The 27,396-nt window shown below is 37.1% G+C and overlaps 1 protein-coding gene across 1 annotated transcript in view; it reads left to right on the top strand.

Annotated features, from left to right (window-relative positions):
• Positions 1-27,396, top strand: part of ZNF385D (zinc finger protein 385D) — a 369,440-nt gene that overhangs the window by 202,352 nt on the left and 139,692 nt on the right. The gene's annotated exons all lie outside the window — the stretch shown is intronic.

Genomic DNA, 27,396 nt, shown 5'->3' with positions numbered 1-27,396 from the left:
TGAGCCTATTTTTTTGCATGTAGCCATCCAGTGATGCCAACACAATTTATTAAAGAGGCTTTCCTTACTCCACTTCACATTACTTGCACCTATATCAAAGATTAGATGAGCATATGATTGAGGAGAGATGTCAGTGTATTCAACCCTGTTCCATTGGTCTGCAGTTCTGCCTTTGTTCCAGTACCATGCTGTTTTAATTATTACTGCTTTGTAGTACAGTTTGAAGTTCGGGAGGTTGATTCCTCCCATTTTCTTTTTCCCAAGAATTGCTTTAGCTATTCGTGGGGGCTTATTGTTCCATATAAATTTCAAGAGTGTTTGCTCCATTTCTTTGAAGAATGTCATGGGTATCCTTATAGGGATTGCATTGAATTTATACAATGCTTTCGATAGTATTGCCATTTTGACAATGTTAAGTCTCCCGACCCATGAGCAGGGGATATCTTTCCATTTCCTCATGTCCTCTTTTATTTCCTGAAGTAGCGTTTTGTCGTTTTCTTTGTACAGGTCCTTTACTTCCTTAGTTAAGCTGATTCCTAGGTACTTGATTTTCTGGGGCACAATTGTGAATGGGATTGTTTTTTTCATGTTGCTTTCTTCTCTCTCACTGTTTGCGTATAGGAAAGCCATGGACTTTTGGGTATTGATTTTATAACCTGCAACTTTACTATATGAGTCTATTGTTTCTAGGAGTTTTTTGGTGGAAGTTATTGGGTTCTGTAAGTAGAGTATCATATCATCTGCGAATAGTGAGAGCTTGATTTCTTCCTTTCCTACCTGAATGCCCTTAATATCTTTTTCCTGCCTAATCGCTATTGCAAGTACTTCCAGTACTATATTGAACAGCAGTGGAGAGAGTGGGCATCCCTGTCTCGTCCCTGATCTTAGAGGGAAGGCTCTCAGTTTTTCCCCATTGAGGATGATGCTTGCTGTAGGCTTGTGGTAGATGGCTTTAATTATGTTGGGGAAGGTCCCCTCTATACCCATTTTGGCTAGGGTTTTCATCATAAAGGGGTGCTGGATCTTATCAAATGCTTTCTCTGCATCTATTGATATGATCATATGCTTTTTATCTTTTCTTTTGTTGATATGGTGGATTATGTTGATTGATTTCCGAATGTTAAACCATCCTTGCATCCCTGGGATGAATCCTACTTGGTCATGGTGTATGATCTTTTTAATGAGTAGTTGGATTCTATTTGCTAGTAGTTTGTTGAGGATCTTTGCATCTGTGTTCATCAGGGATATCGGCCTGTAATTCTCTTTCTTTGTGGTATCTCTGTCTGCTTTTGGTATCAGTGTGATATTTGCTTCGTAGAAACTGTTTGGAAGTGTTTTTGATATTTCAATTTCATGGAAAAGCTTAAAGAGCATTGGGAGTAAGTCCTCTTTAAAGATTTGGAAGAATTCACTAGTGAATCCATCCGGGCCAGGACTTTTGTGCTTGGGGAGACTTTTTATTACCATTTCAATTTCCTTGATGGTGATAGGTCTGTTCAGGTATTCCAGGTCTTCTTGGTTCAGCCTTGGGAGTCTGTAGGAGTCTAGGAATTTATCCATTTCCTCGAGGTTTTGATGTTCCGTGGCATAAAGCTTCTCAAAGTACTCCCTGAGGATCCTCTGAATTTCTGTGGTTTCTGTTGTAATGACCCCCTTTTCATTTCTGATTCGGTTTATTAGGGTTTTCTCTCTCCCTTTCTTTGTGAGTTTTGCTAGAGGCTTATCGATCTTGTTAATTTTCTCGAAGAACCAGCTCTTGGTTTCATTGATCTTTCGGATTGTTTTTTGGGTTTCCATCTCGTTAATCTCTGCTCTGAGTTTTATTATTTCCTTTCTCCTGTTCGGGTTGTGCTCCTTTTTTTGGTCCTTCTCCAAGCTCTTAAGCTGTGAGGTTAGGTTACTTATGTGTGCTCGCTCCTCCTTCCTGAGGAATGCTTGTAGAGCTATAAACTTTCCTCTTAACACAGCCTTTGCTGTGTCCCATAAGTTTTGGTAACTCGTGTTCTCATTTTCATTCGTTTCTAGGAATCTTTTGATTTCCTCTTTGATTTCCTGTCTAATCCACTCGTTGTTCAATAGTGCACTGTTTAATTTCCAGGTGTTTGATTTAGTTTTCTGTTTTAGTGTGTGATTTACTTCTAATTTCAGCGCATTATGGTCTGAGAAGATTGTTGATACAATCTCTACCTTCTTGATTTTATGGAGGCATGTTTTGTGGCTCAGCATGTGGTCTATCTTGGAGAATGTTCCATGTACGCTTGAGAAGAATGTGTATTCAGCTTTTTGTGGATGAAGTGTCCTGTATATATCTACTAAGTCCCTTTCTTCCATTGTTTCCCTCAAATGAAGTATGTCCTTCTTAAGCTTGAGTCTGGTTGATCTATCAAGAGGTGACAAAGCAGTGTTGAAGTCTCCCACTAGTATTGTGTTGCTATTGATGTCTTTTTCCAAATCTATGAGTAGTTGTTTTAAGTACTTTGCTGGTCTCTCATTAGGTGCATATACATTTATTATTGTAAGTTCTTCCTGTTGTACAGATCCTCTGATCATTAAGAAATGGCCTTCACTGTCTCTTATGACCTTCCTCACTCTGAAATCGATGTGGTCTGATATAAGGATGGCTACCCCAGCTTTTTTATGGGAGCTGTTTGCCTGTAGGATTGTTTTCCAGCCTTTGACTCTGAGTCTGTGTTTGCTTTGACTATTGATATGCGTTTCTTGCAGGCAGCAGAATGTTGGGTTCAATTTTCTAATCCATCCTGCCACTCTATGTCTTTTAATTGGTGCGTTTAGCCCATTGACATTGAGAGAGATTATTGTTATGGGATTTTGTCCCATTGTTCTGTTAAAATTTGGTGTATTTGAGGGCCCTTTCTTGCCTTAAAGTAGCCCATTTAGTTGTTCTTGTAACCATGGTTTTGAGTCTATGACGTTCCTGAGCTGTTGTTTGTCTGTGAAACTGTGTGTTGTTCCTTCTATTATGAATAAGAGTCTTGCTGGGAAAAGTATTTTTGGGGAGGCATTTATTTCATTGAGTTTTTTTTACTATGTCCCACCACTGTTTTCGGGCCATGAGGGTTTCATCAGAAAAATCAGCTGTGAATTTTAAGGATGCTCCTTTGTCAGAGATTTCTTTCTTCGATCTTGCTGCTTTCAGAATTTTGTCTCTGTCTAAGGTTTTGGTCATTTTGATCAGAATGTGTCTTGGGGTATTTTTATTCGGATTTCTTCTAGCTGGTACCCTTCGGGCCTCCTGAATGTGGTCACAAGTTTTCTTCAGCTCTGGAAATGTTGTAGCAATGATGTCTTTGACAGTTTCTTCTTCATCGAGGTTTTCTTCCTGTCCCTCTGGGACTCCAATAATTCCTATGTTACCCCTCTTGGCTTCATCACGATCTTCTCTTGCCATCTGTTCCCGAATTGTGAGTCTCTTTTCCATTTTCTGCTCTTTTCTGGAGAGTCTCTGAACTTCATCTTCGAGCTCACTGATTCTGTTCTCAGCCGCTCTTACTCTGCTGCTGAGGCCTTCCACTGAGCTTTTCAATTCGCCTACGAGATTTTTCAGGTCTGACATTTCTGATTGCATTTTCCTCATTTCTGCCTTCAGATCCTCTTGTCTTCTATTGGCATTGGTTTCCATTGTTTCTTTTAATTCCCTAAGCATCCTAAGTAGCTCCCTTCTGAATTCCTTGTCAGAGAGGTTGTCTAACACTAGAGTACTGTTGGTGTCATCTGGGCTAGACTCTTCAATATGAATGTTTGGTGGGCTTTTGCGTTGCTTTACCATTGTGAGAGGTGTGGTTTAGTCCTTCACGTTCAGTGTTACTATTCTGCTTGATATGCAGTGTGAGTTAAGATAGGCTTATGAGTTATTGGCAACTGTGTTTCTAGTGGCTGAGCTAAAATATACAAGTTTCCATCTAAGAAGTTAGCTTATGGTTCCTATGGCAGATGTAGTGGGAAAATATTTCGCGGCCGCGTTAGGGGCCGCAGCTCCGGAAAGAGTCCCTGGCACTGGGCGAGGAGTTGGGAATGTCTCCTGTTTGGAATTGGAGCCGTTCAGCTTTGTTGCCCAGATCTGGGCCTCTGTGCCCGTCCCACGCAGATCAGGGGTTGAAAACCGGCTGTCTAGGGGCTGTTTCTAGCTGCGCGTGCCCAGAGAGGAACCCAGGCCCTTGGGGGCGGGCTGTACCTGTTGGAATTGGAGCCGTTCAGCTTTGTTGCCCAGAGCTGGGCCTCTGTGCCCGGCCCACGCAGATCAGGGGTTGAAAACCGGCTGTCTAGGGGCTGTTTCTAGCTGCGCGTGCCCAGAGAGGAACCCAGGCCCTTGGGGGCGGGCTGTACCTGTTGGAATTGGAGCCGTTCAGCTTTGTTGCCCAGAGCTGGGCCTCTGTGCCCATCCCACGCAGATCAGGGGTTGAAAACCGGCTGTCTCGAGATTTTTTTTTTTAAAGTGCCATATTCAAGGCTTTTTCAGGGTTAGGAGAATGAGACCCATCATTGTTACTGGTATTTGGCATATTGGGTATACCACGGGGAGTTTGCCAGACTCTGCCGTGTGGGCATGTTACATTTGGTAGCCTGTCAGTTTGACCAAATTAGGAATGAGATGATAAGATGTCGCGCAGCCGCGAATGCGGCCGCGCACTTCCGGGAGCTGAGTATGATAATCTCTGGATCCTGGCCGTTGTTGGAGTTACATGGCAGTTGGTGGGTGTAACTGTCTAGTTACTGGCAGGTCCAGTCCCAAACTGTGCAGGCTTGGAGATCTCAGCCCCGGGTACCACACACCTGGGTTCCTCTGTCAGTTCTTTTATGCGTGAGGCTCATCCAAGTGTGTGGAGAGTGGTCCCAGCATGGCCTTGGCTGGGCCCCGGTGGTCTTCAGCTGTTGGGCCCTGGTGGAGACAGTCAGGCATAGGGTAGGAGACTCTGCCTTGTTCTCTCCCAGGAGCTGAGTGTGATGATCTCTGGATCCTGGCCGTTGTTGGAGTTACACGGCAGTTGGTGGGTGTAACTGTCTAGTTACTGGCAGGTCCAGTCCCAAACTGTGCAGGCTTGGAGATCTCAGCCCCGGGTCCCACACACCTGGGTTCCTCTGTCAGTTCTTTTATGCGTGAGGCTCATCCAAGTGTGTGGAGAGTGGTCCCAGCATGGCCTTATAAATAACAAATAAAGAAATAATCCAAATGAAATAGTGCTAGCATGCCAGATACATAGTATCATTTTTGAGGTGGGCTTGGGACAGGAGAGAGAGAGTCATCAGGTAAGGCACTTGTTTTAAATGTAGCTAACCCAGTTCAATCCCCAGCACCACACATGGTCCTTTGAGCACTGCAAGGCTGGATCCCTGAAATGGAATCAGAAGTAAGCCCTGAGCACAGTTTATGTGGTCAAAATGTTGGGGAAAATAAAGAAAACGGATGTGGTCAAAACAACAAGATTGTCTTTAAGGGTTTAGAGAAAAACAGCAAGAGTATAAGATCAACCAGAAAATCTATGTTTGGTGTGCGTGTGTGTGTGGTGTGGGGTTGGGGTGGGAAGTGTCTTACATAAGCATGAAAGCTTTCAATGACCATGAATTATAATTAGTGGAATTTATTCTATGCCAGTGCTGCCAAATGCTGGCCGACTTTGACCGTGAGTGTGGAAAGGTAGGACTACAGCTGAATCTTACGAAGACAATGTTTATGAGAAACAGCCTCGTTCCTGACGCCCCATTCGCTCTCGACGGAATGATCATCTCCGAATGCAACAGCTATGTGTACCTAGGTCGAGAAGTCAACATGACAAATGACCTGGCACCCGAGCTGCGCAGGAGGAAGAGAGCGGCTTGGAACGCCTTCAAGAGCGTTGAAGAAATAGCTAAGAGAATGAAGAACCTCCGGCTCCGGGCACATATCTTTGATTCCACTGTTCTTCCTGTATTAACATATGCCTCAGAGACCTGGGCCCTATGCAAGCAGGATGAGAACGCTATTCAGGTCTCCCAAAGAAGAATTGAAAGAGCTATGCTTGGAATATCACGCTTCACTCAAACGAGAGAAAGAATCTGGAGTTCCGACATCCGTCGATGATCAAGAATCAGGGACGCTGTCTCGTTTGCCAAGGTGTCAAAAATCAGATGGGCTGGTCATGTAAAGGTAAAGGTAAAGGCCCTCCCGTTGATCGTCGATTTGCTCTAGCGGGCCCAGTAACGTCTCCATTGGAGACTTTATTGTTACTGTGTCTGGCATATCGAATACTCTCGGTAGCTTGCCGGGCTCTCTGAGAGGGGCGGAGGAATCGAACTCGGGTCGGCCATGTTGGCCGCTTATAAGGCGAACGCCCTACCTGCTGTGGCTGGTCATGTAATGAGATTTAAAGATAACCACTGGACTAGAGCTGTTACGGACTGGATTCCATGGGATGTCAAAAGACCGCAGGGCCGCCCACCTACCAGATGGTCAGACTTCTTCATCTACATCATGAACGATCGGTTTGAGGCTCTTCATGTTCCTAGAGCGAACAGACGCCATTGGGCTACACTAGCACGCAACAGGGACAAATGGAGACGTTACTGGCGCCAGCTCAAGCAAATCGACGACTAATGGGAAGTTAAGTGATTAAGTTATTAAGTGATTCTATGCCAGAAAGATATAATGTCATTTGAACTCCCACAACAAATCGGTATATCTTAACTATAAATCTCAGACTTTAAAAGTTAATTCAAGTCTTACATGCCAGTTCTAAGTGAAGAGTTGAAGGAGCCAGATTGTCCAGAGGACAGGAAATTTGCCTTGCACAGGACCAACCCAGGTTTGTTCCCAGTACGCCAGGAATGATCTCTAAGTATCAATTGTCTGTGCTTCTCCTGGCCACCGAGGAAGGAAGGAAGGAAGGAAGGAAGGAAGGAAGGAAGGAAGGAAGGAAGGAAGGAAGGAAGGAAGGGAGGGAGGGAGGGAGGGAGGGAGGGAAAGGAGGGAGGGAGGGAGGGAGGGAGGGAGGGAGGAAGAAAGGAGTCAATACTTGAAAAATGATTAAGTCCCAAATAGATAGTACGGGCTATAAAGTTCCTGCTTTCCCATGTTTGAAACCCCAAGTTTAATCCCCAGCACTGCATATGGTCTCTCAAGCACTACCAGGGATGTCTCTGAGCACAGATCCAGGAGTAATACCTTAGCATCAATCAGTGTGATCAAATTCGCTCCCCCGTGTCCCCACCCCCAAAGAGTTTATTTGGCAATCAGGTTGGATGGTGATCATCAAAACAATTAAGAATATAGATTTTTTTAAATTTTGGGTTGATTTTTTAAAGATGAAACGTGCTAGAAGTATAATAAATCAACAGAAGTCTGAAAGTGATTGACATGAAGCTTTTAGGCTAAATTTTGGAGAGGGAATTGCAATTAGAAAGAAACGGGGATCTAAATGGTGTTAAAAGCAGGTTATGATGAGAAATTAATGAAAATAGACCCTGTTATTTGAGGACAGAGCAAAAGCTGTTCATTTGCAATTTCAGAAACAAGGGAATTCCTGGTAAAGCAAGGCTCGGTGTGACCCTAAGATTAAGAGACTTCATGCTTAATTTTACTCTATATGAGTACCTTATAATAAGCTTTTATGAGTTTTAACTAAGTTGATTTATATTCTTATTGAGCTCAATATCATTGACTTATTTTTTGTTGTACTGAGTCATGGTGAGTTACAAAGCTATTCATGATTGGATTTCAGGCTCACAGTTCCATAGTGGCTCCTCATCCAGATAGGAATTAGCTTTCATTGATTTTCCTAGTATTATTAATATAAACGACACATTAAAAAGTAAGTTTAACATAATTCCCAAAGGTTGAGAGAGAGTAAAGGGAAATTGTCTTCCAGAGAACCAGGGGGAGGGATGGGAGGGAGGTGGGTGGGATACAGGGGACATTGGTGGTGGAAAACGTACACTGATGCAGGGATGGGTGTTTGACCAATGTATGACTGAAACTCAACATGAAAGCTTTGTAACTCTTTAACTCAAAGTGATTCAATAATAATAAAAAAGTAAGTTTGAGTGAGTAATTCTGCCCCCATCAATGACAATGGCCTGCTAGCCTCAAGTACATTCCCAATTCAGGGTGTTTGCACTTCCTTTGCCCTGAAGTGCTCTTTGCTCAGGTGGTCACATGCTCCATCCTCTTCTATAAGAGGGCTTTTCTCTAAAATCACTTTGCTATAAGACCACTCTTATTTATAATTTGAAATGTAGCACTTCCTTTAAACTTCCTTAATCTCTTCCATCTGCTTTTATCCTCTCTTACTTTGTGACTGAATTTATCTGATATAGTTATTATGGATCTCTCTAACGATAACATAAGGACTGCGACGAGAAAAAATTTTGTCCATTTTGTTTAGTATTAAACTCCAGCTCCTAAAATGTACATAGCATATAATCAACACTTAGTAACACCTATTTTATGAGTGGTTGAACGTGCATAAGACATTTAACAAAGGATCTGGTCATACCCTTCAGTCTGTCTCATTGGTTGGTTTTTCTTTGTAATTTTATTTTTTTAGATTTTTATTAGTGAAACACCATGAGGTACAGTTGTAGACTTACAAATTTTTGTGCTTGGATTTCAGTTATACAATGATCGAGTACCCATCTCTCCACCAGTGCCCATTCTCTACCACCACTAATCCCAGTATCCCACCCACCATCACCCCCTCCCCGCCCATCCCACTCTGCCTCTGTGGCAAGGCATTCCCTTTTTTCTCTCTCTCCTTTTGGGTGATGTGTTTTGCAAAAGAGGCATTGAGTGCCAGTCATGTTCGGACTATAGTCGACTTTCAGCATGCATCTCCCACTCTGGGAGGATCTTCCCAACACCCTTTATTTGGTGGTTCCTCCTCTATCTGAGCTCCCTTTTCCCCTACTGTGTGCAGCTGGCCTCCAAGCCATGGAGTAAAACTCCTGGTATTTATCTCAGCTTTTCTTGGGTGTTAGTTTCCTATTTTATTACTTTATGTTCCCCAGATGAATGCAGTCTTTCTATGTCTGTCCCTCTCTTTCTGACTCATTTTGCTTAGCATGATACTTTCCATGTAGTACCATTTGTATGTAAATTTCATGACTTCATCCTTTCTAACAGCTACATAGTACTCCATTGTGTAGATGTATCAAAGTTTCTTTAACCAATCATCTGTTCTAGGGCACTGAGGTTTTTTCCAGATTCTAGCTATTGTAAAGAGTGCTGCAATGAACAAACAAGTGCAGATGTCATTTCAACTATGCTTTTTTGCCTCTCTGGGGTATATTCCCAGGAGTTGTATTGCTGGGTCAAATGGAAGCTCAATTTCTAATTTTTTGAGAATCGTCCATACTGTTTTCCAAAAGGGCTGAACCAGTCAGCATTCCCACCAGCAGTGAAGGAGGGTCCCTTTCTCACCACATTCGTGCCAACACCGGTTGCTTTTGTTCTTTTGGATGTGGGACAGTGTCTGTGGTGTGAAAAGATATCTCATTGTTGTTTTGATCTGCATCTCCCTGATGATTAATTATGTAGAGCATTTTCTCATGTGCCTTTTAGCCATTCGGTTTTCTTCTTTGAGAAAGTTTCTGTTCATTTCATCGCCCCATTTTTGGTGGGGTTGGATGTTTTCTTCTTGTGGAGTTCAACCAGTACTTTATATAACCTTGATATCAACCCCTTGTCAGATGTGTATTGGGCGAATATCCTTTCCCATTCTGTAGACTGTCTTTGTATTTTGGTCACTGTTTCTTTTGAGGTGCAGAAGCTTCTTAGTGTAAGATAGTCCCATTTGTCTATCTTTGTTTTCACTTGCTTGGCCAGTGTCATGACATCTTTGAAGATACCATTAGCTTCAATGTCATGGACGGTTTTGCCAACTTTGTCTTCAGTGTAACTTATGGATTCCGGTCTAATGCTGAGGACTTGAATCCATTTTGATCTTACGTTTGTACCTGGTGTTAGGTGTTAGGTGTTAGAGATCTGATCCCAGTTTTTTACTTGTAGCCATCCAGTTTTGTCAGAACAATTTATTAAAGAGTCTTTCCTTGCTCCACTTCACTTTTCTTGCCCCCTTATCAAAGATTAGATGATCATATGTCTTTGTAATTTTTAAAAAATATTTTTGTTTGTTTGTTTTTAAGTTATGGTTTTGGCCACACCATGTGATACTCAAGGCTTACTCCTGGCTCTGCACTGAGGAATAGTCCTGGAAACTCAGGGGCCATATGGTATGCCAGTGATTGAACTCAGGCACCTACCTGCAAGAGAAAGTACCCGACCTACTCTACTATCTTTCTAGCCCATCTATTTCTTTAAATATGGTTATGTGATACTGTCTTAATCTATGTATTTGTGGATACTGTCTTAATGTATATATTTGTAATAATGCTTATTTTCTGATGGAATCTGGACTTTCTAGAATCTGGTATTTGGTATTCTCTCTCTCTCTCTCTTTCTCTCTTTCTCTCTCTCTCCCTGTTTCTCTTTCCCTGTCTCTATCTCTTGCACTTTAGGTAGCATATTTACAGAAACATTCACACAATTATACCTTTGTTTCAGTTCCTTCAGTTAACCACCAGGAAAGTATCTAAGAGACTACAAATTAGCACAGGCCACTTCCAGTTTGCTCCTTAATTCCATTCTCTTCACCCTCTAAACCCCTTAGTTTAGTAATCTAAGTTTTGTGATACAAGACCAAAGACCCATCATCATTCAGTATTGCCCTTTGCCTAGTTCTGTCTCCCACACTCACATAAAAGTGACATTACTTGGTATCAGATCTCACATTTTCTCCCTCTGAATTATTTCACTTATTCACTTCTCATTTATTAAAAATGATTTGTCCAGAATAATTTCCTCTTCTATGTCAATTTAGAATTATCCTGTCTAACTTATGAAAAATATCACAATTCTTTGATTCAGTTTGCATTCTTTCTATAATAAGTTCAGAATCAAAAGACATTTTTATTACTTTTAATATTTCAATCCATATCTATGAAATAGTTCTTAATGCCTTTTACCATATCCAAAATTCTTTTCATTAGGTTCTATACTTTTATTCCTGTAAACATAGTTATTTGTAGATTTTTCAATTGATTCAGAATGTTTATCTTTAATATTAACACTCTTCTAAATATTAAAATATGAATTTTAATGAAGGTAAATATTTGAAATGAGAAACAGTTGTAATTCATTACAAAATATTCATTTAGCTAGCACAGACTCTGATAAAGAAGAAGCTCATTAAACTACTGTAAGTCAGAAGAAGAAGAACAAATACCAGATGATGTCATTTACCTGTGGTATATTAAAAAATACAGTACAAGGAATTACAAGGTATCAAGCAATGTGGCGAGGGGCAGGGGATAACCTAGATTATCTGGATACTAGATTATAGAAATGAGAAGGACAGGAATGAAAAGAAATCATGGGGATAGGTAAAAAGAGGTATATGAAAGATAACAAGGTAAGCAAGAGACTTCCAACTACAATAACCAAACTTAAAAATGTGCCTTTCAATAAGGCATTCTGGAGAGTAGGAGGGAACCTGGGGCATTGGTAGAGGGAAGGTCGCTCTGCAGGAGGGATCAGGGTTGGAACAGTATATACCTTAAACTCCATTATGACTTTCTCTGATAATCATGGCACCTTTATTTTAAAAATACGGTTTAAAAAGGTTAAACTACAGATAGAAATTTAAGGAGAAAAACACTTGAAATGTGAAAATAACCTTTCTCCCGGTTTAAAGTATTATTGTTTCTATTGACAAAAGCAATTAGCTTATACCTTATTTTTTCCCAGGACTTTCTTTCATGACAATATTCATAAAGTTTACCACTATTCATAAGCATTCAGAACTTTATGAATAATTCTGAAATTATCTCTCCATATATGTCTGCTCCCCGCTGGTCTTTACTTTCCTTGAGACCATGGATTTATCTTATTTTTTAACTCCAGGCTCAGTCACAGTGTCTATTGTCTACAGCACAAGTTCACAGACCAGTGCCTGTTGACAGGTGTAAAAGGTTGAAAACTACTGATTTATCACCTTGGTTGTAACTGCATGTCCATAAAACAGTAAGTACAACTGTTGCCAGCCTGCAAGTACAGAAACGATGAAGACTGACGTAGAACATAGACCATTTTAAGTCATTCAGGGAGATGATAAAAACGCTCTCATTAAAGTTTTGTAAATGCTCAGATACTGTCATCATTCCTTCCTTCTTACCCTGATTTCTTTTACATGCCAGTGTTTGACTCCTGGAAGTGCTGAGGGAAACATATTTGGTGCCAGGGACTGAACCTGGTTTGGTTGCATGAGGGGCATGCAGGTCCCCACTTTATCATCTCTTTGACCTTTCCAAATATCATTTCTTCAGGCTCATTTCTTGGGCATTTTCTTTCTGCAATCCTTCAGGAATGTCTTGGCAGTTCCCTCTCTTTTAACATCTCTCAAAAGTTTATTCTGTAACATCCAATCCTGTCTTCAGTTACACCAAGAATCATTAAATTTATAACTTCAACCCAGAATGCACATTTTACGCCCCTGAGATTTATTTCCAATTTGCCGCATTCTCATATATAAAACCTATTAGCACATACAATTTAATATGCGCTCAATAATGGAATGATTAATTCCCTTACCACCCATGCACTTAACTACATATTTTCTGAAATTTGCCATTCCTCCTTTATTCATGTAATGTTTATCATTGACCCTCTCCATTCAGTTACCCAAAGGAGAAGAACTCATCCTTCTTTGCCTAATTTTAAATAAGTAGGTAGTGCAGAAAAGTCTGTCCCTTGAGAATCTCCCAAATTCTCCCTCAGTCTCTTAGTTGCTGCTGGCTAAATGATGACATATATTTTTAGCTGGTCTACAGCAGTGGTTTCTTCATTTGTGCTTTTTGTGTTTTCAAATTAATTACTTTAGGTACTTTGCTAATTTTTTTTTACAAATACAGATATTATCATAGGTATTATTGAGCTGAACACTTCCTTATATGTATACATATATACAAACATGTGTGTTTGTATATATATATATTTGTATTAAATCTCATGTTTGCAGTATTGTTGGTTTTGTATATGTATATATATACAAGCACATGTGTTTATGTATATATATGTACATACATATCACATGTACATATAGACATGTTTGGACTGTACCTCTATGACTCAGATGTGTTTGAGGCAATCAATACAGAATATTTAAATAATACTCTTTTTCAGGTATGAGTTTAAGCATTGGAAATAGAATATGATAATCTTTCACTTCCATTCAATTGCCCCTTCATATAGGTGAAGTTATCTAAAAATCATTATGGATCCTGATCATTCCTGACTCTGTTACAATGTTTCACGTATGTTATTTCATTTAGCTTAATTTTAGTACTCTTTCCCAAACTTTAGTAGGATATTTCTCCAGAGTGTAAATCCAAGTTTGTCTCCCATGAGATTTGAATTCTAGGCTACATATTATACACACCAATTTCATTTCGCCATTTTCAAATATTCAGCTACCCCCTCGCTATTTTTTGAATCCTGTGTTTTCTTTGTTTTATTCCTGTGTGGATTTAAATGATAAAGTGCAATTGGTTATAGGAATAAGATCTTGCCAAACTATGTCATGCAGTTTATGGTCTTTTTCCTGTTTAATGTTTTGGAATTGTTTGAAATTTAGCCTAGCAGCCTGACACTTGATCTCTGATGTGTTTTTGTTAAGAGTTAACATTGCTATCCCAGAAGTACTCAGGCAGAATTCTTTGCCAGGTAATTAGCAGACATCTTTACACTAGTTTTTTCCTTGTGGTTGCCTTTGAAAATGTTTGCTTTTCTTTAGCCAAGAATTCTTTACAAAGTGAAAATTGCTACCAAGAAAGTTCTGGAGAAATGCTTTAGAAAGTTCACTTAGAATACAAAATAAATTCAGCATTGGAGGAAGGATAAAATAAATGGCCATGCATTATTTTCACATATTCCAAGAAGTGCGGGGGTGGTGGGAAGGAGGGAAGCAGCTCTTGCAAGCTCTTGCAAGAGTTCCCAGAAGGCTTCAGAGGAAGCAACAAGATCTTAAATCATGTTCTTGATGTTAAAATATCAGTTTAAAGGATGATTATTAAAGTGAGTTGTTTTCCTGATCAAATACTAATAGCGATGATCCTTTATATCTGCATAGTGTAGTTTATTTATGTAAGATAGCAGGTATTTTGCAAGTGTAGATATTTAGAAACTGAAGTTAATTATCTTCAGATTTGATACTTAAAATACACCTACAGATGTTTTTATCATCAAATGGGACCAAGATAATAAAAATGCAAAATAGAGGTACAGTTGTAAAAGACTAGAAGTGTTTCTGTCACCAACAGATAAAACTTGCAGGAAGTCATATGGTGGATGGAAGGGCCATATAAAGACAATAGAGAAAAAGATCAGGTCAGAGCCTTGAAAGTCTGCAAGATATATTGAGTGAATTATAGCAAAAAGCATGTAATGAGTGGAGATAAAACATGGAATCATTCACTATCACTATCACTATCACTATCAGTCCGTTGTTCATCGATTTGCTCAAGCGGGCACCAGTAAGGTCTCCATTCATCCTTGTCACGTGTTAGTGTAGCCCGATGGCATATTGGGGGCTCTTTCAGGGTCAGAAAATAAGGACTATCATTGTTACTGTTTTTGGCATATCGAGTACACCACGGGTAGCTTGCCAGGCTCTGCCGTGTGGGTGGGATACTCTTGGTAGCTTGCCGGGCTCTCCGAGAGAGAGGAGGCTTTGGGGGCAGCCTCTAATCACCTTTACAGGTGTTCCCAGTCAGGCATATATGCAGGCAGGATACTCTAAGTAGCTTGACGGGTTCTCTGAGAGTGAGAACTCGGGAATAAGAGGTCGCGTGGCCAAGAATTCTCATTTGTTGAATAAATGTATGAATGTTGTTCTGGGAGATTGTTTTTATAGTCTCTGGATTCTGGCCATTGATGGAGTTACATGGCAGTTGATGGGTGTAACTGTCTAGCTACTGGAAGATAGGGGATTTGGGTGGAGGAGGCCCAGTCCCATCTGAGCAGACTTGGAGATCTCAGCCTCGGGTCCCACACATCTGGATTCCTCTGCCAGTTCCTCCATGCATGAGGCTCATCCTAGCATGTGGAGAGTGGTTTCAGCATGGCTAAGGCTAATAATGGGGATCATTAAGTAAAGTTAACTTTACAAGTTAGGAACACATTATTTAGGAAGGAAAGTAAAAAAAAAAGAAAAAATGCGGGTTTTATATAGCAGTTGGAAATAAGAAACTTTCAAGTCACTTATGGATAATGTGAAATAGAAATTTATTTTCTCATTGCTTAAAATACTCCTTTATAAATAGTCTAAGGATTGCAGCATAGCAGCTATCGAAAAGTAAATCTAATTTATGTTATTACCTGCCTAACAGACAAAAATATTGGAAGTTAGTAAACAATGTATTTGAACCATGGTAGAGGTCAGAGAGATAGTTCTTGTTGCAAGACATGTATTTAGCAGGTACAAAGCCATTGGTTTGACTCCTTAAATTGTCATAGCTGAATGTAGAACCAGTGGTGCATGAGCACCACCAGGACCAAGCAGCACCATATCACGAGTCAACACAACAGGGCTGAGTAATGCAGAGACCTGCCTCACCCTTCTTCCCCACTTCCACTGACTGTGGCCCCATTAAAAAGAATCAACAACAAACAACAATAATAGTGCTCATCAGTTCTTAAATTTTAGAATTATAGTGATACAAAGCCTAGAACAATGTCTTCTTATTTATCACTAAACATTTCCTTAGAGTTTTGGAACACTTACACATGAAAGTATAGTTAAGAGGACTTGGGAATTGAAGATGTAAGCAAAGTGAAAGCCTTCAGACAGGGAATGTGAGATACTAGCTCAAGTTAATGAAATGAAATAATAAAGTCAACAGATATTATATGTAGTTATAAAATAATAGATTATTTAAATTTATAAAGCATTTAAAGTTTTACAGATGCATATGGAAATGAAGATAGTACAATAACATGTGTCACATTCTCAACATTATTAATGTCTATACCTATAAACACATCAGCAAGCTGCATAGTCAAATTGTGGAAAACATAATTAACATTTCAAGCATTTTTCTCTGGGCTGGGAAATTTAGAGTGATGGGTTTCCTTTTTTATTAAAAGCTCTTTTATAGTGTTTGATTTGTTACCATGTGTGCATTATTTGAAAAACAAGAAGACAAATGAAATTAGAGCACAGCATATTCCAAGAGTCTTTATGCAAGAAGAGTTGAAGTGACATAAAGTACAAAATGTACTAGGAGATACATCAGTGGCTTTCTATATATTTGCTCATGGTAATTAATGTGAGATTTGTAAACTCCTTCAGGCCATGAGAAGGGTGATTTAAGTGGTGGTAGTTTATATTTTAATTTTCTTTCATGCTGTGCTCTAGTTCAATGTTTTTCAATCTTTTTATGGCTGAGGACCAGCACTGGTCCTTAAACCAGTGATTGGAAATCACTGCTCTAATTCATACTGGAAACTACCAATAGTTTTATAGCATTTTATTAGGGAGTTCACTTATTTTTTGTATATTTCTATCTGTTAGTCACCAGACATATTTAAAATGAACCAAAATATGACGATTCAAAAGATATTCTCGTACTGAGTTATCTTTGCTTTGTGTTTAGTTCATTAACATTTTTAAACACCAGATACTTTCAGCTTCATTACTATTGATATTCCACAATTGATAACACTTTGCTAACAATTTGGCCTTTACTATATCTAGTTCAAACTTATTTTCTTTAAAAAATTATTGAGGTTTGTGGTTTACAGTACTGTTAATATTGGCTTCTTATACACATATTTCCAACACCACACCCATCACCAAAGTATACACACCTCCCTCCTGCAAGAACCCAAATGCTGTTTCCTTTCAAATGCCCTAATTCAAACTCCTGACTACAGTAAAACTTTATATTAACTATGTGACTTTAATCCTTAGGAAACATCATTAAACGAGGAACAGAAAATGGAGAAAAGACACAGTTCCTTAGCAATACTCTGGGAATGAAAATAGCCCATAATGTAATGAAAAAACAAGTGGATGTTAGAAATACTTTGTAACAGTCTTGTTCACTTCATGTAATTCTGGTTTCTTTTTTAAAAATAGTTTGTTTGGATTTTTATTTGTTTATGTGGGGTTAACTTCAGAAGTCCTCAGAACTTACTCCTGACTCTGTGTTTAGGGTTCATACTTGGTTGTCCTCTTATAAACAAAGGTAGTGCCAGGAATCAAACTGAGATTTGCCACATACAAACAAACACCTTTACCTTCCGTAGCATTTCTATGATCCCTGTGAAATTTTTTAATTGTATTTTTTGAACAAAGTATGTTTGGTTTTGCCTGGAATTTGCCAATTTCTTTGAAATCTTCATTTGGATCTAGTTTTGAATAGAATTTAACAGTCTATTAAAAAAAACAATCTATTGAGCTATTACACGTTTTAGGGCTGTGAGCTGTAGTAAGAAAACCAGATTTTAAGAGATTTTTCTTTAAATCTTGGAGAAGTGTGTAGTATTTGGGTTAACATGAAAAATTATTTATTAGAAATTTCTTAGTTTACATTTCTGCAAAGGTAGGAATTATTGTGTCCTTTATAGAATTGTTAAGCATTATTTGTGGATTGAAAAGAAGATACTAGGTTTCTGGAAACATCTGGTGAAAGCATTTTAATCACAGGAAGTTGGTTCTATTACTCAATTTTTGACCAGTTCTGCTTAGTAATTCTCCATTGCATTTTTGAAACATTGAACAAATTTTACCTATGTTGGGGTTCTAACTCTGTATCTCTAACAAGCTCCCTCACGATTTCCTCAGCTAGAGTTGATGATGATTGGCTTAAATATTTGGAAGAATCTTAAGGCGGATCATTATTTTTATTTTAATACATGTAAGCAGTATAGAATATTTCGGCCCTAAACCAAAGTAAGCTGCAGATGACAATATGGTTTTATAAAATTGAGTGGCGTGGCTTCATTTTTACCACATTTTCTCCTTAATTTGATACTTGGCTAAATTGACTACTTTTACATATCTAATTACTTTCTTCAGCACTAGAACTTTCTTGATCACATTTTAGTATTAGTTTTTACTTATGAACAAAATTAACATATTTTTAATTATTTGTAGAAGGTGTTATAAATGGAATCTTTGAGTAGTGGGTAATAGATGATATAATGCTGGAATATATAGGATATTGTGGGGACCTAGGAAAGAGATATTTCGCTTTTACCTACTTACTGAGGAGCTAGAAGGAAAAATAGCAGTTGGATGGATAGGAAGAAGTTATGCATACAACATATAAGTAATCAAGATTAAAGAAAGAAAAGAATCTTAAAATAGATAAGGAGAAAACAAATTGTGAAAAGCATTGTCAGCAAGTTTGTTTAAATGCAGAGAAATAGGTGAGCAAGGAAGAACAGCACTAGTCCAAAAATATGGGTCCTTGATTAGTTTTTGGAAAACTGTATGTCAAAATAAAATGCCCTATGCAGCTTTAATTCTATATCACAAAATAAGATAACAGATAGCTGAGCCCCCTCTGAAGATGCAGAGTGGACTATGTGCCTATGCTAATAAAAGAACACCTTAATACAAGAAGGAATAGAATATTACAAGGTAAAAGCCTAAATACAGGTGGAAAACTGGGTCATGCCAAATTCCAAGTAGTAAGCTATTTTATATTGAGACTGACGGAAAAATACTGATAAATAAATCATATATATGTATTTATAACACATACACACATAGATTATAGATTAACAGCTGAGAGGTAGAAAAATAAACACATTTGTATTTTTGAAATAAAAAGACATAGAAACAAGCAATCATATTCTCATTCTCACATGCTCAATTCCATGTACTTTTGTTATCTTTCAATTTTCATGCCAAAAATTTATCATATGACAACCAAATTATGGATATGTAAGAGCCATGCCATAACTGTTGTTAACTCTGAAATTCATTATGTGATGATTGATACACAGAAATAAATATGCGAAGGGATCAAAAATACCAAACATAGGAGTCAGAGTGATAGTAGAGGGTTGGATGCTTGTCTTGCATGCATTCAACCCAGTTTCCATTCTCAGAACCCCATATGGTCCCCATGTCCCCACCAGGAGTCATCATTGAGTACAGAACCAGAAGTAAACCCTGAACATCATCAGGTGTGTATTCAATAAGTGAGTGGGCTCTCTCGCCAATGTGCATTCAGTGGTCATGAGCCACTTCCCCACCCCAGTCTGTAGCCACCATCAACAGATGCATGAAGCAGGGAAGCAGAGCACAAAGAAGTTAAAGACATACACAGAGAAATGGGAGTGCTTGGGGAGCACTGTGATGAGTGTAACCCCATAAACCTAAACTCCCTGTGGCAAGGGAGAAAGAACAAATCAATGTTATTCTACAAACAGGTATAGCCCTAAAACAAATAAACACAGAACATAAAGTCTTATGTGAAAGTATTTTCTAGTTTAGCCAAACAATTAAAGTCAAGTCAGTCATTTACACAGCTCAGACTAATGTACCATTGGTTGTTTTCTGTATATTTTATAGCTTTTTTTGGTAATATGTTAAAATATATCTATATTATTTTATGAATCTATTTAAAATCAGTACTACTTTTAAATTCCACCCTTCCCATCTCTCTGCATATTTCCTTGAACTTGTTTCTTTGGGAATTGCAAAATCTTTTAGAATTATAAAATTCTTTGATGCTTAAATTCATCATGTTAGGGGGAATATGATAAGAAGTGATCTTGATGATTCATTGATTTATTATTGTCCTTTACATTTTATTATTATCACTCTACAAGGAATCTTATTTTATTTTATTTTTCTTTTAACCAAGAATTCTTAAACTTAGTTTCTGATATATTTTTACATTGGTCTCTAGAATTTTATATTATCCTTCCATTTATTATGGGTTGAATTATGATTATTCCCTTTCCACCTCCCTGCTATATTTAAATACTAATCCACATCATACCAGAACATTAGATTATTTGGTGATAGTAAGCTTTTTATACAGATAATAAAGTTAAAATAAATTCAGAACGGTGATCCCTAATCCAATACACCTGCATACTTGTAAAAAGGTGAAATTAGGACACAGACAAACACAAGGCCTTAAACAGGAAGAATGTAAAACAGTGGGTGGGGGGCCTGGAGCTACAGCACAGCGGGTAGGGTGCTTGCCTTGCACGTGGCTGACCTGGGTTTTAATCCCAGCATCCCGTATGGTCCCCTGAGCACCGCCAGGGCTAATTCCTGAGTGCAGAGCCAGAAATGACCCCTGTGCATCTCCAGGTGTGACCCAAAAAGCACCCCCCCAAAAAAGTAGGTTGGAATGATGCATCTGCTAGCTCAAGATTGTTGCCAAACCCAAGAAATCAAAAAAATAAAAGGGGAAGGATTTTCCATACAGCTTTTAGAAAAAAGTTATTTTGCCAAAATTGATTCCCTAGAACTGTGAAATAAATGAATTTCTGTTATTTTACATCAATAAATTTGTGGAACATTGTTGTAATACCAATTGAAAATTAATGACATTTAGAAAACTTTTTTATCTGTTTATTTTTGGGCTACATTCTGTGATGCTCAAATTTCCCACTGGCTCTGTGTTCTCTCCAGGTGGTTCCTGAATATTGCTCTGAGTACTATATGTGTTATCTGGAATTAAACTGTATTTGATTTAAATAGACAAGTGCCTTAAGCCCTGTACTACCTCTCCCGTGGCCATACATATTAAAAAAAATTAAAGAAAATAGTAGAGTCCGATTAGCATATAACTTGCAAAGTTTGATTCCTTCAAGCTACAACATAATAAATATAAGAGCAGCATAATTTTGTTAAAGAAGTTTAACTGAAGACAGTGAAAAGTAGAAAGGACAGTTTCCAAATAAGAAAATCGTTTTTAGGGTGTTATCTATGATTTATGTACAAAAGTTTGTACATAAATCTATCAAACTTTTGTACATAAATCATAGATACATTGTACATCATAGGCACATAGATACAATCATAGATACATAGATTGTACATAAATATTATTCTTACATTTAAAAAAAATCTCATGGTAAAGGAGATTTAACACCTAGCCTCATGATCTCACTAGGAATCAGATATGTTTGTAAATTTTCGGTCCAAGTGTTAATCAAATGAATACCTGAAGCTTATTCCATTTCTCTATTAATAATGTCATGGTCTTTGGAGCATATCATGTAAATGGAATCTCAATTCTTAAATTGATGAGTTTAATTTCTTTAGACAGTATTTGCTCGAGTGGGCCCAGTAACGTCTCCATTGGAGATTTTGTTGTTACTGTGTTTGGCATATTGAATACATCACAGGTGGCTTGCCAGGCTCTGCCGTGTGGGCGAGATACTCTCGGTAGCTTGCCGGGCTCTCCAAGAGGGGCGGAGGAATCAAACTCGGGCGGTAGGGCGTTTGCCTTGCGCGCAGCCAGCCCAGCCAAGCTGGGTTCGATTCCTCTGCCCCTCTCAGAGAGCCTGGCAAGCTACTGAGAGTATTTAATATGTCAAACACAGTAACAAGAAGTCTCACAATGGAGACATTACTGGGCCCGCTCAAGCAAATCGATGAACAACGGGAGGACAGTGGACAGTGGACAGACAGTATTTAAAGTCTTGGAGAACTTTGAAATCTTATAGGCAGGCACTTTGGAATCTGAGAAAGATTTTGTTAAGTGCACCAGAAATAGAGTTTGGATAAAAATATTTAAGTAAAATTAATTTCTTAAAATGCTGATAACAAGGTTTCTACAGAATCTAAATTACTTATTGGGGTCTTCTCTGTCCTTCTCTGACCCCTTTATGTTAGTGTGATAAAGTCACATTCATTATTTTAAAATAAACTATTTTCTATTGACTAGGAAAAAATTCTTACAGATAAAGGAGATCCATCAATGGAATGATATCACCTTATTTCCACCATTTTTCCCCCTCAACAACTCTGCCATGCTGTAGTATTTCTCATTTGTATAATGAGAATTTTGATAAAGATGGTACTGTTTGAGCATTCCTTGGAGGTAACAGGAGATAGAACAAAGGGGGAAGCAGGGCAGAGGGTGAATATGAGTAAAAGACAGTTCCTACCTTCCAAAATACCATAGAGCAATGATTTCTAAAGTTGCGTTGAGTGTTGAGTGTCCATAACTTAGAAATTGTTTTGGTAAGGATTCTGTGTTTCTACTTAGTTTCCAGTCCATAAGCATTCCTTGACAGGGTCATAATGCATTAGCTAAGTGTGATATGCTTGAGTACATAAATGATTCTAAGAAAATAATGTCTTAAGAACCCCTTAAACTTATCCATCCTTTTCCTTGAACTTTCTTTGTTTCACTTTATTAGTCCACTCATAGAACATTAGGGAAAATAACCATGGTGGAAAGTCACTGGCAGTGAAATTTCTCATATATTTGGACATATTCTAAGAACTTGGAGAGCATCCAAATGCTTTTGCTCATTTCAGTTAAGCACTGGTTTCTGAAGAAAGCCAGCTTCTCCTATATTGACTAGAGGACAAATTCTATTAGACTTTGTATAGGAAAGGTGCTTGATAGAAAAATGGTCTGATATTGGCACCTTGGTTGTTCATAGAAAACTTTTCAACCATTTCCCTTGTGCTATGATGACAGTAGGTGGCATGTAAATTCTGCTTGTGACTTCAAGTTTTAGATCCTATTCTTTGAGTTTATATCCTATATTTTATCATGAAATCATTTCAAATATGCCTTGAACTAAACTTCCTTCATCCCTATTCCTTATGAGTACAGGTTCTTACTGAAATTTTACATATCATTCCAACACAGATACTACATTTTTATTATTAGGCTTCAATATGTTTCACTTTATTTAGCAACTCAATAAACAGGTGGCCAAGTCCTTGATAAATGGCAAATAGACTTCATCTTATAGTCTCTGACTACTGATGATTTATTTTATTGTTGATCATTTATGGTTTGAACATTGTGTTCATATAGACAAAACTGTATAAACTGCTTTGTAATTATCTTAGTGGTCACACAAACTTGAATTTATTTAGAAGTTTCAAGTTTAGGTTATAAAACCTCAGTATATTTTCTATTTTACTAGATGCTGCCAAATTTCTCTCTGCTTTTCCTGAATCCTTGTTGACAACAAATTTGTCATATTTGTTTTTGCCAACTGTATTCAAAAGCTACCTTCCTGTTATTTTATATTAGACTTCCAAAGTAACAAATGTATTTTACATTTTTATTGACCATTCATGTAGTTTCCTCTACAAATTATCTTTCTAATATGTCTAAACATTTTTCTAATGACATTTTATCTTTTATATAGTGATTTTTAGAGACCCTCTTGTGATAAAATTGCATATTATTTGATTGATTTATATGTTGCAGATATCTACCCATATTTAAAAAATTTAAACATGCTATCATTTTCTTTTGTTGTACTAGTGAAAACAAAAGATCTGGCAGAATATTTTAGTGTCAGAGTACCTGGAATCAAATTGCAGTACTAGAAAGCCTAGCTAGGAAATTATAATCCAGTTCATTTATCCTTCTGTACTTAAACATTATTCTATGTAAAATGGGAGTAAAATAGTGGAGCATACTGAGTAGACAATAATTGATTTGGGAGAATTCTAAAATACTGAAACTGTTCTAAATCTTTCTTTGGATTATTTAGCATGGGAATATGTACATGTTAAATTAACAAAGACTGCAAGTAATATGTGTGTACCTGTTTGTATTTAAGTTATGCATCTAGTAAAATCTAAAAAAAGAACAAAAGCAAGTGTTAAAAATGGTGTTTTTTCTAATATATATGTATATATATGTGTGATTTAAATACAGGTGTGACTACTTTATAGTTGATGAATTAATCCATTAGACTCTCCACTTAGTGTCACATCTTATTGCAAGTTCATAAATACCAGACCCTGGATATCACCAAGACAGAGAGAAGCAGGGAACAGAGTGAGCTGTGGGTCTGAGCCCCTCTGCCACTTATTAATGGTGTAATATTAAGTACAAAACCACGGTAGACCCTCAGGAGTTGTTAGCTTAGGAGTAATTAATCCTTATTAACATTAAACCACAGGATAAATATAAAAAGTATAACCTTTAGAGTCTTTGTTACTGGGTATTATTACTTAGAAATGCCAGCTGACAGAGACAACCTTTATATTTCTGGACTTCTAAACTTCCTGGCATTTATGTTTGTTTTCTTTGATTTAAAAACTGAAAAGTACAAAAAAAAGAAACAAAAATATGTCTTTAAGAGCAAAAAATATAATGAATTCCCGGTTAAGCCCTATCCACATTTTTAAAAAGTACTAATTTCCGAGGGAAGGGATCCTGGCTCAGCCCTTCTCCACCTGAGGCTGTCCCTTGTACACTCATTCACAAATCAATTTAGCAGAATGCCCACAGGGGTAATAAGGAAAAGCTTGACTGAGATAGAAATGTAAAGATCCTTAAGCCTGAAATGGAGAAAAAACATATTCATTTGGTTTTAACTAAGGCCATTGGCTGAGTTTGAAATTGAATTTTAGTCTAGAGTTTGAGTAAGCATTTCAATCAGTAATGCACCATTCTTCACTTTTGTTTGTTCAGTAGTGGTGAAGGTAAGGTCGGGGTTATTGGATTTTATATATAAAATTCTGACTCAGAATATCCCAATGTAAAAGTTAAATAAACGGCTCTTAAAGTAACACAAGCGGTAGCACAGCGGTAGGGCGTTCGCCTTACAAGCGGCCAACATGGCCGACCCGAGTTCGATTCCTCCACCCCTCTCGGAGAGCCCGGCAAGCTACCGAGAGTATTCGATATGCCAGACACAGAAACTTAGAATTATATTTATAAAAAATATTCAGTCCTGTCCAGATTATATAAAATATAAGGAGGTTTCTCTGTATCTAATTTTTACACTGCAATATACTTTTAGTATCCTCACTGTGTATGTTTGGGTCTACATTTTATTTATATATTTATATTAATTTTATTTTCCCAGATCACTATTTAATAAATTATATAATTGTATGCCTAAAAAAAGGATATTAAGTTTAAAATGAACAAACAACAAAGCATTTAATTATATTATTTTGGCAAACATTTATTTAAAACAAATTTTAGAAGACAACCCAGAAAATTATTATTTTATTGTGTGCTATGAATGTAGAATGTAGTACCAAAGTTTCTGCTAATTACTTATCTCAATCTACATACTGTAGAATGTAGTGGTAAAGTTTCTGCTAATTACTTATCTCAAGAACCAATTTTTTTCTTGCCTACACACATTAGTAATGTGCGTAGGTAAAAGGTGGATTTTGCAAGAATATCTCCTAGTTAATAATATGCATATATACAAAATGGTGTGGCTATTCTGACAAATTAGACTTAGTAAAAGAAATGTGGAGTAACCAACCAAAAAAAAAACATCTTTTTTGAACAGATGCTTGGTTATAATGATGAATTATTGTATGTTTAAGCAAAGTGATCAAAGTGGCTAAGTGTCTTGAGTTGATAGTGGATGCAACTTCTTTGATACTATACTGTATCAATTAATTAACCATTCAACAATAGAATTATTGCTTATTTATAATTTACTCTTGCAAAGTAGTTCATAAGTTTCTTTACATATAGTTTACATATGTGTATCAGAGTTAAAATTGATTTAATTTCATTAATATAGGCATTGAATTTAGATTATTTTGAGTGCTAGATACTAATAATGATAAAATATAGGTACAATTTAGGTACAAACTACTTTTAAAACAATTCAGTTAAATGTTTTTTTTCAATGTACTCAGAAATAAAATTGTCTCTAAAGAAGAATATGCTACTTTGCGTCTGTTGAAATTCAATTTTATAGATAAAGTGATCAGAACATCATTCAATTCAAACAAAAGAATTAAATCTAGAGAATATGTCACATTTGCATGAAGTGCCTAGTTTCAAAATACCTCCTACACAAATTTGAATTGAATACGATAACTGTTTCCCAGTTTTACTGAAAGACCAAAAGAATTTGCTACTCACCTGTTTATGATAAAAACACAATGACTACTTTGCTTCAGAAAATCTTTGATAAAAATTTTTAGTTCATTGCTATTTCAAAGTATTATTTTAAGGGGACCTCGGTATATCTAAATGACGTATAGACATAATACCTCTGATAGAAATGGGATCCATTTATGCACAAACAGATATAGTGCAACATGATGAGAAAACTACCTCTAAATCAATGACTTCTTTCTGCTTTTAATTTTTCTTCAGCTGATGGCTGAAAGGAAAATTACCCCTACTGTTCTCTGAGATTATTGTCATAGAAGTATTATTCTGATACTTTTCAATGACTAATAGAATAATATTGGGAAGAAGATTGGGAAGAAGAATGAAGTTTATTCTGCACTCCTGATTCACACATTTGTGTTTCTGTTGGTTTTCTCAGGTTCTGTGCATTGTCCTTGTTGGTTCTACGTAAATAGGGGTGAGATTATGTAATATATATTTGGGAGCTAGGTATACTTTGTATAAACTAGAGTGTATACCATGGTCTCTATACTCAATAATCATCCAAGGAAAAGGAAAAGAGATAGTAATTTTTTAATGTTTGGGTTAAAGTGCTAACAAAAATTGAGCAATGATTTTACATTGTCTAGCAAGATTTGAAAATATTATAGAATTTAATGGATGAGTATGTTCATTAACTAGCAAAAGGATAAACACTGTGGTGCAGACATACAAAGGAAAAATGCTCAGTATTACAAAAGAAAAATGTATTAGTTAATGCAACAACATGGATGAATATTAAAATCATTATATTGAATTTAAGATTTCAAACACAAAATTACCAAATACTGTATTTCCTTTACATGGACTTTAAGAGAAGGCAAAAGCAAAGTATAGAGGTCAAAATCAAACTAGTAGTTTTAGAAGCTTGGATTGGAAGGCAGAGATTGACCACAGAATTGCAATATAGTTTTAAACTGTATTTTTGCATATTTGGAGATAAAGAAAACAAATAGCCAATATTTATTAAATGTTTAGTGTGTCCTGCTCTGATTATGCTAAGTATATGTGATAAGTTATCATGTTTAAATCTCATTGTAGCTGTAAGATATAGACACATATAGGCATAGTTATTACACAAATACTCAAAAACAGTTAAAAACTTTTATCTGAATAACATGGAGATCAATAATGTGTAAGAACAAATTTTGGTGCATAGATATTATTGCTTTTGTAAGAACAAAAGTTGGTACACAGATACATTTTTAGTGTTGCTTGTCTTGTCCTGAAGATAGGATA

The sequence above is a fragment of the Sorex fumeus genome, unplaced genomic scaffold (genome assembly GCF_029834395.1).
Source record: "Sorex fumeus unplaced genomic scaffold, SorFum_2.1 ptg000072l, whole genome shotgun sequence".
Lineage (NCBI taxonomy): Eukaryota > Metazoa > Chordata > Mammalia > Eulipotyphla > Soricidae > Sorex > Sorex fumeus.
The sequence above is the reverse complement of the archived record's forward strand: the minus strand, read 5'-3'. Positions and strand labels throughout refer to the sequence as shown.